Source organism: Sapajus apella, unplaced genomic scaffold (genome assembly GCF_009761245.1).
Source record: "Sapajus apella isolate SASKATOON/1434 unplaced genomic scaffold, GSC_monkey_1.0 scaffold25, whole genome shotgun sequence".
Taxonomy (NCBI): Eukaryota; Metazoa; Chordata; class Mammalia; order Primates; family Cebidae; genus Sapajus; species Sapajus apella.
In genome coordinates, this window is record NW_022436965.1 from 19,523,842 (window position 1) to 19,542,140 (window position 18,299).

Below are 18,299 nucleotides of genomic sequence, written 5' to 3' on the forward strand. Positions count from 1 at the left end.
TCATGTTAACAGTGCTCCTAGTGTTTGAAGTTTCTATAATTGCTTCTCAAACTATTTAAGGAGACATTCATCAAAGTATTTAAACATAAAGAATTGTATGTGCAAAGTCTGTTTATTCTTTTCTTGCTTTTATTGCAACCTCATATAACAGTAAGTGAAAGTTATTTGCCTAGTATAAAGGACTAAACAAACACAAGGTATATAAGCTTATTATTCAGTGTGCAATTTAATTGGAGAGTTGAGAGTTTGGTTGTTTTTACTGGTGTAAAAGAGGGAAACTACCCAACCTTCTGGTTGAAAATGATCTTTCTCAAGGCTACTGAATTTGGTTTGCCCCTTCGTCATCTAACTAGTTAAAAATAGTAAGAGGCAACACATTAAACAGTAGGCACTATTCCAAGTAACATATGTGTGTGCATATATACATGTACATATTCACATACACACATATATCCTTCACCACAATTCTATCTCGGGGGTACTATTATCACCATCTCTATTTTACAGATGAAGAAACTGAGGCACTGAGAGGCAGAGAAACTTGTCCAGAGTCACAAAGCTAGTAAGTAGCTGAGCCAGAATTCAAACTCAATCCTCCTGACTCTAGACTTTATGCTCTTTAACCCCGCGACGATACCTCTTTGTAACGTACTGAATAACGTGCTATACTCTGCTCCTAACCAGACTGTCCCCATTCTAGTTATTGCCTTGTTTTCTCTAGAAGAATGTTCACTGACAACACTCTGACTAAATTACTCCAAGAATTACCACTCACTTGGCCCACAGTTATTAAAGCCAGGCTAGTAAGATAATCCCAGATGGGTGGGAGAACTGGAAAATTCCACAACAAACTGTGCAGTCAGCTAGAGCCTTGCCCAAAAGGAGCAGGTTGCTGCCACATAGTTGCTCTGTCAGGATGATGAATTCCAGAGCTCTTCAAAGTGCAAAGGTGAGGAAGTACAGATTCTGGTCTTCCTTTTCTAGTGCTCGGTGTCTTGTTGGGTGACTACAGAGAAAGCAGGGCTGGAACTGAATCTTGGAAGCTGAATAGATGCTTATTGAACTAACAACAGGGAAGTGATTCCAAGGAGAACAAAGGAACAGAAATATGGTAAGGAGAAAAGCAAGGAACTGCAAGCGTCTGCAGAATGGAGGCCATGTATACAAGGCAGCTAGCGTGAGCCAGGTCAAGGAAGGCTTTGTGGAATTTAGAAACTTCATTCTTTACAGAGCCAGGGAACCACTGGAGAGAGCTGGGTAGATGGGTAATAAGTTTAGAATACCAGAGAAGGTATCAGGTGTAGGAAAAAGATGATAGTTTCAGCTTTGGACTTTCCGAGTTTGAGATACTTGGGACACATTGACTCCAGGTGTTCTGTGGACAAATGGAAATAAATGTTATCGTTCAGAAAAGACATATAGACTGGACGCAGACTTGGGAGACAACCCCAGTTAGCTAGTAGTTAAAGCTCTGAGCGTAAGTAAATTTCCTAGGTGAATATATAGGAGATGGAAAGAAGATAGATATCGTAACCCTGAGGAATAGCCCACCTCTGAGAATAGAGGACAGATGAAAGATGAGCCTGGAGAGAGGCAACAAGTCAGGAGAATCACATGAACAGGGCATTAGAGATGCCAAGGCAGGAAAGACATTATTCAAAAGGGCGTGGGCAAAAATGTCATATATCTCAGAAGGGTCAAATGAGGTGAGGGCTGAAAAACCCTTCTCCCTGTTTCAACAGTGGCAGGGCCAGTAACTATAGGAGGTAAAAAGTGAACATGAGGTTAGGAAGTAAAATGAAAGCAGGTAGAGAAGACTCAATGGAATGACAGAGAGAGGGAGCAACGTGCCAACTGGTCTATGTTCTGTTCCTCTGTTTCTCCAAGAGCCTGGGAGGTGGCACTAAATCATGTAGCCCTTGTTTCTCTGACAGCCTTTGAGAACAGATCAGGGTTACAGACAACCCCCGTCCCTAGTTGTTGGAGTCTCATTTTGGAGTCCAGCAATCAGTTTTTTAGGTTCTTTTCCAAATCTCTAAACTACGTAACTTGACACATTAGACTCTCTTTGGGGACTCATTTATCTAATATATAACAAGAATATATGAATGTCCCAAAATGCAGGTTTTATGAGTACTGGGGGCACAGAGCCACTAATTGAACTGAGTCTTTTTCACTGTCATAAAATCCAGGTGATTATACAGGTTGAAGGGGATTTTCATTTATTGTTTTTATTTTCCTCTTGGGTTTGTTAGTAAGCTTTTTCACAATAATCATGCAGCCTCAGGGGCATTATTTAAGATGAGACTGTTCAAACAACCTCAACTCTGTAGATTTCCCCACTTGCCTTTCACCATGTTTAAAATTCCAGTTTGTCATCCTGATCTCTCCTCTTACATTCCATGTGATCTTGGATGTGTACCTTAACTTCTCAGGCCTGTGCCCTCATCTGTCCAGAAAGGGCACTGGACAAGGAACTTAATAAAACCATATATTATTCTACATCAGGGGCTGACACACATCCTATAAAAAGCCAGATAATAAGCACTTTCAGCTTTGCAAGCCAAATGGTCTCTATTGCAACTACTCAACTCTGTCACGATAACCCTGAAGCAGCCACAGACAATACATAAACAAATGACCATGACTGTTCCAATAAAACTCTATTTAGAAAAACAGACAGTAGGCTGTATTTGGCCTGTGGGCTATAGTTTGCCAACAACTTTTCTAAACCTTAAAATTAAGTCCTCCAATATACAAAATTGGACCAATAAGAATAACCTATTAAAATACCCATATCCTAGGAAAGGCCAACTATTCAGCTACTGCTAGCCATTATGTGTGTGAGTCACGAAATGAGAGGAGCAAATGACAAGAGCAAAAAATGTAAGGTTTAGTATTTTATCAGTCAACAATCTGGTTTCTCAAAAGGTAGGTCAGAAAAATTTACCAAAAATGTAGTTAAACTTAGGAATTCAGTTTGATCCATAATGTAAACAGTCTATTTTAAGAAGTATTTAATGTCTTTTTTGTAAAAAAAAAAAAAAAAAAAAAAAAAAAACAAATCTCTTTGAAAGCCTTCCAGCTGTGGCTTAAAGACAGGGCTGTATGAATGAATGAGGAGGAGGAGTATGACTGGTGGGACCTCAAAGTCCATAAAAGTAGAATCAGGGCTCTCAGGAGCAGTGTCCCCTCCTTCTGTCTCTGGGGTATCTCCTTGTCAACACAGGTGCTGCTTGCCTCACTGACATCCAACAGCTGAGGTCTGTGGTCAGTGTAACTTTCCATCTAGTAGGTCTTAGCTTGGGCTTGGCAGGGCTCAGTAGTGACCTTTGGCAGACTCTGCCTCACCTCAGCTCCTATTGGTGTTAGAGACCCTTATGAGGTCTGGCTGTGACTATCATTAGGCCCTAGTTTGGGGGGGTGTCTCCCTTGCAACTCCTGCCACAGAACTGTTTCACCCTCCCTAATACAGTGACACCCACTTTGCCAATTTTCCTAACTCTTCTAAAATCTGTCTGTGCACAAGGGAACCAGGCATGCCTCAGGAAAGGATGACCTCAGAGTTTCTTCTGCCTGAGCTCATTGCATTCTCTGGTTGGTTTGACTCTGACCCAGGTTCATTTAAGGCAGCCTGTAAGGTGGCCACCTCCCAAGTCCTAACTGCTTCTTGGAGCTTACTATTTACCTAATACTAAATGGGGAGAGATGTTCAATTGCTTCACTGCTTTACTCTCCCACCCCCTTTATTTCACAGTCCCTAGAGCCAAAAGAAGAGTAGACTTTTCTTTTACTACCCCTCTGCTGCCATGGTGCTAGCCTAGGGATCGTAGCAGAAGAGCCATCTTCTCTATGCTGGAGAGGTGTTCTCAGAGAACTAGCACTTCAAGCTAGGTTGTTCATATGCTAAAGGAGCAAAAAAGTTATTTAGAACAAGCTTTCTCAACAATGTCTGGCTGCCTCTCAAGCCTATTGTTTTGTTCAAAATCTATCTTGTATGTCAGAATCTAATTCCTATGTTTCTGGTTTAATTCCTTATAAAACAAATCATACTTTTCTCCCAGGAAAATGGATAGATGAATGAATCTGAAACACTGGGATGAAGATCTTATATTGCAAGAGATAAAAGATGGAGCACATATTTCTGAAATATATTATTATCAATTAATTGGCAACTCATTCTAAATTCATTCAGTAGTTCTTCCCATAAAAACAGCTGAATACAGGGAGTCTCTTAAGAGAACTAAGCTCAGCATGGGTGGTACTAATGCAGAAAGGTAGAATAGCACACAGAAGCAGTTTGGTGATGTTCCAAGGGAGACTGCTGGATCTCCAGAGAGAAGAGGAGGAAAGCTGTAGAATGCATTTTGCAATGTGTCTAGGACCCACAGATTCTGAGAGGATTGAAGTAATGAGCTGGAGCAGCAATTTTGCATTTTCTAAGGACTGGAACTTAGAGTCAGTTGTTTTGGTTAATGGTGTTGGAGGACATAGAACCTTGTTCAGAAATAGGTCAGATGTATTCAGTTGATTGTCCATGTGTGATTCTTTGGACTATGGAACCAGGTTTAAAATCCATGGGATGATGATAGTGAGGAGTCCAATGGAATGCTCCAAGGAGAATTAAAGAGAACACCTCAAGAGAAACTGACTTTAAAATATTTAGTAACTAGATTTTTTGTATTTCATTAAAAGATGGATAATTGCTTATGATCAGAAATGTACACCTACAATTTAAAGGCCGTTTTGCTACCTACAAAGCCATGGAAAATTCATAGGTAATTTACTTTTGACTTGGAAAAGTATTATATAATTTTTAAAGTGTATTTTCTTCTTAATTGTGTAATCCCATCGCTGATATCAGCATTTCTTGAGCATCACTGACTAGAAAAGAGATGGAAGTTAATAAAACAAGGCAACCTTGTTGCATTAAATTGCTCCTCCGAGAGTAGAATATGTTCTTCATTTATTGACTATGCATAGGATTTACAAAATAACCCTGGGCACTTGGGGATACAGAATACAGGGGCTCCCACTTGAGCCCCTGAAGGCAAGGAGATGCTGCACTCCAGCCCAGAGTAACAGAGTGAGACCCTGGCTCAAAAAAAAATTACTGATTCCTATCCTCGAAGAGATTATTGTCTAATGGGAGAGAAATAAAATATACAAAATCAACATAAATACATACAGATGTACACTGCAATTACAAGAAGGAGGTGGTTGTATGGAATCAAGAATTAGGCTGATTAGTTGGGGAATGGTTAGGTAAACCTCAAAAGACGTGTAAAGGAAATAGGGAGATAGTATGAAGGTTGTTATCAGTGTACTTTTAGAGATAATTTTAGTTTTATGACGCTCCTTAATGTCTAAACCTGTAGCATGTAATGTCCAGCATCTTAGAAACTTTATTTCTAAGACTTACCACCTAATACCCAAAATAACCACAAAGTTTAAAGATGTGTTACCAACGCTTGTGAACTGATATTTCTCTAATAAAAATAACCTAAATTACACATCATAGAGCTTGCTATGGTATATTAGTTGATATATGTATGAAGACATATATGAACCAACTCAGACTTGTTGGGTATCCGCAGTTGTGGTATGTTTAGTTTAGGCTTTCCCTCTGCATCCCATCAATACTGTCTTGTGCCCTGCCTCCCTTCACCATTGCAGTGAACATTCCAATGAGTGTGTGTTTGTGCACTGGAGCAGCTGCAGAAAAGCATATACTGCAACCTATTTAGAAGCCAGATGTGAACAGGTTTTTAACTGTCTTCAGCCTTGGATTTTCTTTTCTGTTTCTCCAGGCCAGAGGAATTGGGAGGAGGATCGTCCATCTGTGACGTGGCTTGTTTTACCAACTTCCATATCTTTAGTAGTCAGTGATGCTGAAGAGATGCTGATAACAGTAATGGGATGACACAATTAGGAAAAAAAATACACTTCTAATATTTCTGACCATAGTTATGTTCTCAAGACACAATTTCCATAAAGAAGAAATTGAGAGCAGAGACAGCAAGAAATCATATCCTTTGTCCAAGGTGGGGGTGCAGAAGACATATCCCATTAGGAAAAAAATGAATCAGAAATTTAAAAACATTGAAACAAAAGAGCCTAGAAAAAGCTTGGAAGGGCTGTGGAATTCTACAGGCTGTGGCAGTCATTTGCCTTGCCAGAAACCCACCCAGCTGTTCTAAAAAAAAAAAAAAAAAAGCCCATAGGGACCAAAAACATTAATAATTTTTGAATCCATCTCCACAGTTTCTTCATCTCTGCCAAGGTCAGGTTTGGTCACTGCATGACTGGAGGTCTGGGCATGCTATTCCCAGTTTTATTTTTACAGTAGTTATGCAGCCCTTTACATGTTCAAGGGCCCTCCTGTCACTTATTACCCACCCATCCAGACCACCCACTCACACTGCCACACACAATATGTCCAGACACACCCACAAATACCCAGATTCTTTCAACCTTATGGTCGTTCAGGCTACAGGAATACCGTTTGCTCCAAATGACTTTGCTTTACATACTTGGAATTTTCCAAAATAAATCTGTTTCCCTCTCTGGGGACAAGTCTGTGGATCTTACCACTAGGCAAACATTTATGGAGCACCTACTGTGTGTAAGGCACAGATGAATGTGGAGACTAAAAGAAACTCATCAGGAGGCAGAGAAGTCTAAGAGTTCCGCTTTAGTGAGGAGAAGGAATGTGTGTGTGTGTGTGATTGTGTGTAAGAGAGGGAGAGAGAGAGACAGTGTGTACGTGTGTGTGTGTGTGTGTGAGAGAGAGAGAGAGAGACTCTGTGTGTGTGTGCGTGTATGTGTGAGAGAGAGAGAGAGAGAGAGAGACAGATAGTATGGGGGGGGGTATATCTGAATCAAGAAAAATTTTCTTCCTGTCACCCATGATTCCCCTTCCCACCTTGCATTCTCTTCTCCTTGGTTCATTTTTTCTCTCTAGTTCGTCATCTTGTGTATGTATATGTATATGTCTCTTTCATCTCCATCCCTCCCCTGTCTTTTTTTTCCTACTAAGACAAAACCACCCTAGAATTTCTGTCTGACATAGAAGCTATCATTGTGCTTTTCTCACTTCCTTAAAAATCTTCATGAGGATAGTCGCTGTGGCCATACAAATTCTGCAAACATAAAAGGAGGGAAAAGTGCTGTTCCCAAATCATGAAAACTTGCTCTGAGGACACTACATTCCTCCACATCCTACACATTAATGCCTGCCTATCGGAAAGACCAGGAGGGAGGCGTGGCCACTGCTGCCCTGCAGCACAGAACGCTGACTGTAGTGTGGACTCGCAGCCTTCCCAAACCTCCCTGAGCCCTGACCCCTTAAGATAATTTATGAGGTGTCAGGATATTCTGACCACAAGGTCGGAGTAGAATGGTTTTTACATGTCAACTGCCATGAAAGAGAAACAATTTAATTCTGTTTTACTCTGGCACTGTCTGTTTTCACAATGAACAGGGGATTTGGGTCGCCTTGAGATTATTTGTCTAAGCACAGACCAAGACTGCTGCTGAGACTTGAGATGTCTGATTTTGACTCTGGCTTCCTTTTCCTGTCTTCCCAGATAGTGAGGGAGGCACTTGCCTTTCCTATTGTACCAAAATGGGACTGGAATCCATTTCACCCAAGCAACTGCTATGTGCTGGTGAATAAAGCAGATTTCTTATGTTACCTCCATTCTCTTCTTTTAGTAGGAAAGAGTGATTTGAGTAAGTAAGGGGTATGAGAGAGTCCTCTCCTAAATTCAGCAAGCCTCGTGGTCTCTGCCAAATCATGGTCTTCAGTCTGAAGCAGTGTTTCCTTTGGCTTAGAAGCTCAGCCTCCTGGCTCCTCTTGAAGCTACAGAGCCATAGACATTCTGCTGAGTAGCCTGAAGCTCTGCCTGCCAGGAAAACCCAATGTGTCCTTGGAGAAATCTCAGAGTAGGAGTGCAGAACTCCTTCACCCAGCAGCCAAAAAGACAAGGCAAGTCGGCTTTCCCAGAGCCTTCCCCTACAACCATCTCCTCTAAGCCAGACTGGGAAGGTCATCTGAGAATCAGAATGTGACGTATGATTTCACTATAAAACACTCACCCAGGAGGATCACATAATGGGAAGGGCTCCCTGATTCCTGAGCCTATGAGCAACAGGCCTTTCTGGGATGGTTCACGTGGTCTTCTTTGCTAAACTCGTTTTCTGGGATCTGGCCACCTGTCAGGCACTAGAAAGACAGATAAAACAGAATATATTTTATCAATATGTTAAAATGTAAATGGAATGAAGTAAATCTCTACAAAGATAGGTAGTCACCTTTAAAAAATATTATGTGACAAAGAAAGGGTACAACACAGTGAGAATAATATGGTGTTGTGTATAAAAAGAGGCAGCTAAATAGTAACATATACTTAATTAGACGTAGCATAGGAAAACAGAAGAAGCGTGTTTGAGAGTCAGTCTTTAGAAAAGAGAACTAGAAGCCTGGGAGGCAAGAATTCAAATGATTTTCTTCTCACTACATTTTGGGGGGTATTTTTTGAACTTTTTAAACCAAAAACTCATGCTACCTTTAGAGAACAATTTTCAATTTAATGAATAAAGTAAAATCCCTGATAATGGCAAAGGGAAAGGAGTAAGATGGAAAGCAAATTATTCCAGCTTAGAATGTAGCTTAATGCTGGGCCAGCCAATTCTCAAAAAACCACTCCCCTCAATTAAAGCAATGAATTCTTGGTGGGAAGAGTAAAGGAGCTATTTTGTAAATGACTTCTTTGAGTTCCCTTAATAGTAGTACTTAAGTGCTTATGGAAGAATTCCTTACTTTCATGTGGGTGAGAAGATTACTTCCCCCCCCCAAAAAAAATCAGTCAATGGGATAGAGGCTCCTGCAATTTAACATCCAATAAGCCTCAGTTTCAAACAAAGTGCTGAGTCAAACTGGTTTGTTTGCCTTTCTGCTCTAGTCAGAGTTTCTAAAGTTTCTTCTCTCCACTGTTGTCCCAGTTATAATTATCCTTCCCATTTCCAGATTTTATCCAAGCCAGGAAGATGCGTAGGAAAGGGCATTGAATCCTAGGTAAAATAACATATGCTACAGTATCAGCCATCTCTGTATTAACATGGAAAATCATTTCATCTCTCTGGCCTTCAGCTTCCTCATCTATAAAGAGAAATATTTGAATGAGATACACTACCTTAAAATGCCTTAAATATAATGTCTCTAATTCTATGAAAATACAGTTGTCAGGCTGTATGCAGATGGAGATTGAAACTTTCTGCAAGTTTGTCATGGATCTCCACAGTTCCATCTGACCTTTAGGCAGATGCATATATGAAACGACCTTTTGACTTACTTCTTCAATAATTATGAATAATTGGGCTGTTGTCCCAAAGATAAGAGTTCACCACTAGACCGCAAAAACAAGATTCTGAAAGTTCATTCTTCCTTGCATTATAACAAACAGAGGAAACTACTACCTTATAAAATAAGCCTCAAAAACAAGATTCTGAAAGTTCATTCTTCCTTGCATTATAACAAACAGAGGAAACTACTACCTTATAAACTAAGTCTCAGAGGTATCCTGATATTGCTCCAAGACCCTGGATGGATGGCCCACTGCCTCATTCATTATCTGATAGGCAGAGCTTGCCACTGAGTGACACATCCCTGCTTAGACAAGAAATACCACCACAATGAAGACCCCTCTTCCCATTCTCCATCTCATTTCAGGTGCCTGCAATATCAGAAGGTATTTCCTCTATGTCAGTGAGAGACATTGTACTGTGGTAGAGCAGCCTAGTAGTGCTATTATGGTCCAAGTGAACCAGAAAGGCCAGTGACATGGAGAAAAAAAGAACTGCCAGGACAGCAGTGCCCATCAACCCATGCTACTCTCAGAGGCGAAGACCTAGGAACTCAGTTGGTTACATGTCTGATTATTACTCTGCAAATTTCCAGCCTGAAACATGTCTGATTATTACTCTGCAAATGTCTTCTCCCTCAACATGTTTCCATTCAAAATATGACTGATTCTCATTGCTTTCCCCAAACATTGCAATGTCATTGTCATGTGTGTCCTTTTCTCCTCAACCTTGTAACACAGTCTTGGTCTTCTTTATTAGCTGTATTTTTACAATGTATAGCCTTACCATAACTTCAGTACTCTAATACGCTAGGTAAAACACAGACACTAGAGTCCACGAATTAAAAACATGAACTGCGGAGCTAGAATATCTGGGCTGAATGCCAGCTCTGGCCTTGATAAGATGGCAGCTAGAGTAGATCATTGGTGGCCATTAGCTTTGAACCTGCTGCCCATGAGCCTGTATATCCCCACCCAGGAATTGTTGTACCAGTCCACGCTCTAACACAAGAAGGTTGTTGATCATTTAGAGAATGCTAACCATGAAAGGCTCCTTGATAAAATATCCTAAAATGAGCTAGACTGATGAAGGCTCTAGCTGTAGTAATTTAATGAAATTAGGTTTCAAGTGGATGAAAAGGAAAAACTTATGGCTGCCAGGTTTTAAATATTTGGCTGCAGTTCTGAAATTGATTCAAGTTTATTAGCCATTGAATAGGTTAAGGAAAAGTGGTTGAAGAAACCATGAGAATCAAAAGCAGAGATATTGACAAGGAACTATGCCTTTCTCCCATGAAGCTGCACTGCTCCATGCTAAATGAAGATGCAATCACAGTGGCCCTAGTAGACTACAAACTGAAAAGGAATTCTAAGAAAGAAGAGGCAGAGAAGAAGTGAGCCAACAGAGAAACCTCCATTGTATCAAGTCATGTGTTTACCTACTCTCAGTGTAATCACCTTAGATGTTAAAAAGTCCCTTATGCTATAATTAAAGAGCTAGGGATATGCACAATATTTTGCTGTTTAAATTGTTGCTCTAATACAACTGAAATACATACATTACTTGTTCAGAATTCTTTTGGTTTTTTCAGCTTCTTTATACAGCCTTAACCTAATTGATAATTATTATGAATTATGTAACTGTGGCTAGGACAGCATCTTGATGAATTGGCAATGATTTCCAAAGATGCTTACTAAGAGTGAAGTATACAAATATTCAAATTTTTCTGAATCAATTTGTAATGAAAGAGATGTTATTAAAATTCTCAATATGATTATTTGAAAGGGCCAATCATTGTGCACAAACATTATTGGAAGAATGTAAGAAACCAATAAAAGAAAAAAAAAAAATCACAGGTCTGCCATTTACTAGCTGTGTAAAGCTTGGGAAAGTTCTTCACCTGTCTGTGCCAGTTTCCTCATGGAAAAAAATGGAATGACAATAGATCCTACTGAGGGAAGTTGTTCTCTTTCTGGGTCTACAAGGGGGCGTAGTTTTAAGGACAAGAACTTCCTAGCACAATGCTCCCCTCCCATTTCTCTCCATCTGGTCGATTAAACTGTTTATGTTTAAATTTCACAGGTGTGGGAAGAAACTAAGAGTCAATCACTGCAGCAGAAGTTCTAAGGAATTCCTTTCATTGGCCCAGGGTCTCAGAGAAGGTGGGGGTTCCTCTCAGGTTAAAAGTCCTTTTCTTCCACACCCCTTCAGACTCCATGTTTGGATCCCCTTCCACAAACACTCTCGTGCAAGCTGTTTTTCTCTATCCTGGATTTCCCCTCTGGAGTCCCCTTCAACACTCTCTCGTGGAAGCCTGTCTTCCCCTCCTAAACTCCATCTCTCTCTATTCCCTTCCACTCAGTGTGGAAGCTGCTTTCCTCTCCTGGATTCCATCTTTCTGCATTCTCTCACTCAGTGTGAGAGTTAGCTGTTTATTTCTCTCTCCTTCTCCTGTTTCTCTCTCTCTCTCTCAATAAATCACTTTCTACGAACACTTTTAAGTCCAGCATTTACTGCACACTGTGCCATGGTCCCCTCTCTCATTCTCGAGAGGGCAGGAAGCCAAGAACCTGGAGAAACATCCTCTCAGGAGAGCTGAGGGTATCTTGAGCCCAATATTACATTTTGGCGAGCCAGCCAGGAGAGGCGTACACCAGAAAAAGGGGTACCACCAGAAGAGGGGTACAGCCAGAGAAGAAGACTTCAAAATCGTGAGTAAAACCGGCCCCATTCAGTCCTGTCTCTTTAAGAACACCTGAAGCAGCGCAGGGCTGTGGGAATTGGAGCAGCAGCCCCGAGCCTTTGAGGCACGACCCAGCCCATCTTAAGCAGTGTGGGCAAGCTAGAATTAAAAGCGTCTTTTTTTTTTTTTTTTTTTCCCTTCGAGCACTCTCTCTGCTTTCCCTCTCCTTCTCTCGCCTCTATCCTTCAGGACCAAAACCTGTGGGAGCCTGTGGGGCAGAGAAGATAAGCACTGCCCTCAGGGCCTTTCTCTCCTTGCTGGCTGGGAGCAGCCCAGCCCCGGGAACTGGGACCTCCCACAGCAGCAACCAGGCTGAAGAAAACAGTGGGGAGGGACCAAGTACTGCCCAAGCCTGCAGGGGACAGGGGAGCCTGGTGCCCTGGCGCATGGTTCTGGCAGGCCTCTCTGGCGTTTCCCAGTCCCACACAGCCGTGTGAAAAAGGCTTCCCCAGGGCATTTTCCTGCTGGCTGCATGTGTGAGGAGGGGCCCAGGCACGCACGTGTTTCTGGCAGGAGCAACATGGCAAGGGGTTGTGGGGGTGGGGGCGGAGACAGGGGAACTCATTGCTGGCCCAGCAGCAGCTGCGAAGTTGAGTTTTAAACTGACACAGCAAGCGGCATTTTTCCTCTGCTGGTGCAGGTGAGGGAAAGGAAGCAGCTGCTGGCTGTCAGCCCCGCCCGGCTTTTAGGCCTTCTACGCCTCATTTCAGCAGGAAGTAGTTAAAGAGAATCAACGTCAGTAATTCCAACAGAAGTTGGGCTTTTCTGTTCAGGGGAGGAATGAGGGAAGGTGTTCTCTTTCCAGGTCCACAAAGGGGCATAGTTTTAAGGGCAAGAACTTCTAGCACCATGCCCCTCCCATCTCTCTCCATCTGGGAAATTTAATGGTTTATATTTAAATTTTGCGGGCATGGGAAGAAACTAAGAGTTAATCACTCCAGCCAGAGTTCCAAGGAACTCCTTTCATTGGCCTGGGGTCTTAGAGAAAGCGGGGGTCCTCCCAGGTTAAAAGTTCCTTTCTTCCACACCCCTTCGGACTCCATGTTTGGATACCCTTCCATGAACATTCTTGTGCTTGTGGAAGCTGTTTTTCTCTATCCTGGATTTTCCCTCTGGAGTCCCCGTCGAACACTCTCTCGTTCCCTTCCACTCACTGTGGAAGCTGCTTTCCTCTCCTGGATTCCATCTTTCTGGATTTTCTCACTCACTGTGAGAGATAGCTGTTTATTTCTCTCTCTCTCTCTCTCTAAATCCTTTCTACAAACACTTTTAAGTCCGGCATTTACTGCGTACTGTGTTGTGGTCCCCTCTCTCATTCTTGAGAGGGCAGGAGGCTAAGAACCTGGAGAAACATCCTCTCAGGGGAGCTGATGGCACCCTGAACCCCAATATTACACTACTTTATAGTGCAGTCACAACAGTTAAGTGACCATGGAGAAAGACCTAAGAACAGTGGCTGACATGTAGTAAACACCAATACCATATATTAACATCATCGTCATCAGCCATCTGGAACATTAGATTACTCTTAACAGCCATTGACACACTGTGCTGGGCTCTTAAAAAGACTGAGAAAGCTACCTTTGAATCTTTCAGACCTTTCCAGAGTCCCCGTATCACCCATTTGTCATGACTGCAGTTAACTCTGTTTCTCCCGTGCTGTGCCTCATATAATGCTCCATCCATCTTCAGTGACATGTTTACTTATTTACATATACATTTGTCCATATCTCCTCTCAAAAAAATCTTGTCTTGTTCTTTAATTTTAAATCATTCTCCTCTACTTTTCTGCTCCAAATTCTCCTGGTATTTATATTAGAATACTAACAGAATATATGAAAGTTTGAAAGAAACTATAACTTTTCATAGAATGCTGTCTCCTTCCCCATCTTTGCTTCATCAAGGCAAAATATTCCACACAGGTTTGTTCTCAGTTGAGGGAAATTAAGGAAGACATTTTTTACCTGTGAAATTGATAAGATGATATAGCAGAGAAGTGTTCATTATTTATGTAACATCCATCTCACCCTCTTCATTGCTAATTAAACTCCAAACACATTCAGCTAGCAAGCAGACATCTCATATTTTTGAAGAAGTTTAGCTCCTTCTCTGGCCCTACTTGCCATCCCAGTTCCTCTGCCAGCGATCAGAGGTGGGCATGTAACCCAGACCTGGCTAATGAAACATAAGAGAAAGTGTGCTAGGGAGTAGAGTGGAAGCAGCTTCTGGAAACGATTTCCTTTCTTTTACAAAAGAAAAAATACAAGAAAATAAAATCTTTTTCCCTCTGTCCCTAAATGTAATAACATAATTAGGTGAGATGTGACGCTAGGAGCTAGGATGGCTCTCTTAGCATAATGAGGTACAAGTCTAAGGAACAAAAGCCAACATACTCAAAATGGTAGTGTAAAAAGAAACAAAGAATGGAGGACCTGAATGTCATCACTAAGCCACTGTGACTGCCTTGGAATTGCCCATCTCCAGACTTCTTTTTGTAAAGTGTAAAGCTACAGTAATCTGGTTTCTGTTACTTGGTAGCTTATTCTAACTAATACAAATGTGGATTTTCCAAGTACTGTTGAGTCCTTTGTAATAGCACATGCATTCCTCCTTGAGCATCCCCTGTGAGTTTTAATAAACACATCTAATAAATAGCTATTTAATATAAAGGCCTTTCTATATTTCAAAGTACTATCACATTCCTATTTCATTTCTTCTTTATGATTATTCTATTAAAAACTATTGGCCAAACATTGTGGCTCATGCCTGTTATCCCAGCACTTTGAGAGACCAAGGCGGGCAGATCACTTGTGGTCAAGAGTTCAAGACCAGCCTGGCCAATGTGGTGAAACATCATCTCTACTGAAAAAAAAAAAAAAAAAAACACAAAAATTAGCCAGATGTGGTGGCACACACCTAGAGTCTCAGCTACTTTGGAGGTTGAGGCAGGAGAATTGCTTGAACCCGGGAGGTGGAAGTTGCAGTGAGCCAAAATTTCACCACTACTACACTCTAGCTTGGCAAAAGAGCAAGACACTATCTCAAACAAACAAAAACCTATCATATTATTTGTCTGTTCTGATGTTGCTATAAGGACATAGTCAAGACTAGGTAATTTATAAAGAAAAGAGGTTTAATTGATTGACAGTTCAGCATGGCTGGGAGAGGCCTGAGGAAACAGAATCATGGCAGAATGGGAAGCAAGCACATCATTCTTCACAGGGTGGCAGGAAGGAGAAGAATGAGAATCAAGTGAAGGGGGAAGTCCCTTATAAAACCATCAGATCTTGTGAGAACTTACTATCACAAAAATAGCATGAGGGAAACCACCCTCATAATTCAACTAACTCCCACTGGGTCCCTCACACCACATGTGGGGATTATAGGAACTACAATTCAAGGCAAGATTTGTATGGGGACACAGTCAAACCATGTAATTCTATCCTGGACCCTCCCAAATTTCATGTCCTCACATTTCAAAACACAATCATGCCTTTCCAACAGTCCCCCAAAGTCTCAGTTCATTCTAGCATTAACCCAAAAGTCCAAGTCCGAAGTCTCATCTGGGACAAGGCAAGTCCCTTCTGCTTATGAACCTGTAAAAATCAAAAACAAGTTAGTTACTTATTAGATATAATAATGGGGGTGCAGGCATTGAGTAAATACACCCATTCCAAATGGGAGAAATTGACCAAAACAAAGGGGTGATAGGCCCTACGCAAGTCCAAAATCCAACGAGGCAATCATTAAACCTTAAAGCTCCAAAATGATCTCCTTTGACTCCATGTCTAAAATCCAGGTCATGCTGATGCAAGAGGTGGGTTTCCACAGCCTTGGGCAGCCCCACCTCTGTAGCTTTGCTGGGTACAGGCTTCCTCCTGGCTCCTTTCATGGGCTGGCATTGAGTGTCTGCAGCTTTTCCAGGTGCATGTTACAAGCTGTCAGTGAATCTACCATTTTGGGATCTGGAGGATGGTGGCCTTCTTACAGCTCCACTAGGCAGTGCCCTGGTGGGGACTCTTGTGTGTAGGCTCCCACCCCACGTTTCCCTTTCACACTGCTCTAGCAGAGTTTCTTTATAAGAGCTCCACCCCTGCAGCAAACTTCTGTGTGGACATCCAGGCATTTCCAAACATCCTCTGAAATACAGATGGAGGTTCCCAAATCTCAATTCTTGATTTCTATCCACTGCAGACCCAACGCCACATGTAAGCTGCCAAGGCTTGGGACTTGCATCTGCTAAAGCAATGGCCTGAGCTGTAGGTTGGCCCCTTTTAGCCACAACTGAAGCAGCTGGGACACTGAGCACCATGTCCTGAGGCTGCATATAGCAGGTGGGCCCTAGGCCCAGCTCACAAAACCATTTTTTCCTCTTAGAGCTCTGGGCCTATGAGGGGAGGGGCTGCCATGAAGATTTCTGACGTGCTCTGGAGACATTTTCCCCACTGACTTGATTATTAACATTTGGCTCTTTATTACTTATGCAAATTTCTGCAGATGACTTCAATTTCTCCCCAGAAAATAAGGTTTCCTTTTCAATTGCATTGTCAGGCTGCAAATTTTCCAAACTTTTATGCACTGCTTTCTCTTGAATGCTTTGCGATTTAGAAATTTCTTCCACCAGATACCCTAAATCATTTCTCTCAAGTTCAAAGTCTACAGATCTTTAGACAGGAGCAAAATATGGCCAGTCTCTTTGCATAACAAGAGTGACCTTTACTCTAGTTCTCAACAAGTTCCTCATCTCCATCTGAAACCACCTCAGCCTGGTCTTCAGTGTCCATATCACTATCAGCATTTTTGTCAAAGCCAATCAACAAGTCTCTAACATGTTACAAACTTTCTCACATCTTCCTGTCTTCTGAGCCCTCCAAATCTCTAGGAAATTCCAAACTTTCCCACATTTTTCTGTCTTTTTCTTAGCCCTTCAAACTGTTCCAACCTCTGCCTGTTACCTAGTTCCAAAATCGCTTCTACATTTTTGGGTATCTTTACAGCAGCACCCCACTCTCTGTGGTACCAATTTACTGTCTTAGTCCATTCTTATGCTGTTATAAGGACATATCTGAGACTGGGTAATCTATCATATAAAGAAAAGAGGTTTAATTGACTCACATTTCAGCATGGCTGGGAAGGCCTCAGAAAACTTACAAAAATGGCAGAACATCCTTCTTCACAAGGCAGCAGGAAGGAGAAGAATGAGAATCAAGTGAAGGGGGAAGCCCCTATAAAAACATCAGATCTTGTGAGAACTTACTATCACAAGGATAGCATAAGGGAAACCATCCCTATGATTCAATTATTTCCCACCAGATTCCTCACACCACATGTGGAGATTATGGGAACTACAATTCAAGATGAGATCTGGGAAGGAACACACTCAAAGCATATTATCATATAAGTATTTTGATTATCTTATCTCAATTAACTTCCAAATTTTCCAAGTGCAAATTTATGTTTTATACTCTCAAATTACAAATTTAAAGTTTAATTACAACTTTGATTCCTTCAAACTTTCTCCTCAATATTTTTCATCTCTCTGAGAGAAATTTTGGCTAAAAGCATGGCTTTGGAGTCAGAGATACCCAAAGTCATATTTACTAGCCATGTAAATGGATAAATTACTTATTCTTTTCTGATACTTCCATTTGCTTGTCTGAAAATAATACCTAGGTCCATTACCAAGATGTGATAAGATGACATAAGTAAGAGGCTTCACTAAACTTTGGCACAGAGTAAAAACTCAAAAAAAAAAAATGGAGAAAAAAGGAAAGAAGGAAGTGAGGGAGGGGAAAAAAGTGAAAGAGGAAAAAAATTAAGAGAAGGAGAAGGATAGGCAAAAGAAGATAGGGGAAAAGAAGTGGAAGAAGAGACAAGAAAAAGAAAAGGGAGGAGAAGGAGGTAGGGGACAGAAAGGAAAGAGATGGCAGAATAGGGAAAAAGAAGAGGAAGAACAGGAAGGTAAGAGGAAGTGAAAAGTGATAATGATGCTGATGACAATGACAGTGATGAGGAGGATGATGATTGTTTTAATACAGAGATGAACAGAGAAAAAGAAAGGTTGAAGTATGTTTTAAAGCCCAGACAAAACCCTAATCATCTGCAACGTACTGCAATGTGATGTTTTCCCTATAAAGCTTTGGCATTATACATGGTGACTCTCTCATGCAGTTTGAATCTAGCTATTCCA

The 18,299-nt window shown here is 41.4% G+C and overlaps 1 long non-coding RNA gene across 10 annotated transcripts in view; it reads left to right on the plus strand.

Moving 5' to 3' along the window:
* The window catches only part of LOC116560157, a 325,176-nt gene that overhangs the window by 274,030 nt on the left and 32,847 nt on the right, over nucleotides 1-18,299 (plus strand). Inside the window, exon 10 of one of the 10 annotated variants that reach the window (XR_004272830.1) lies at nucleotides 5,811-6,216. The exons of the other annotated variants lie outside the window; for them this stretch is intronic. This is a non-coding gene — a long non-coding RNA (uncharacterized LOC116560157). Of the gene's footprint in view, nucleotides 1-5,810; nucleotides 6,217-18,299 lie in introns of those variants that run through there. 10 annotated transcript variants of the gene reach the window in all.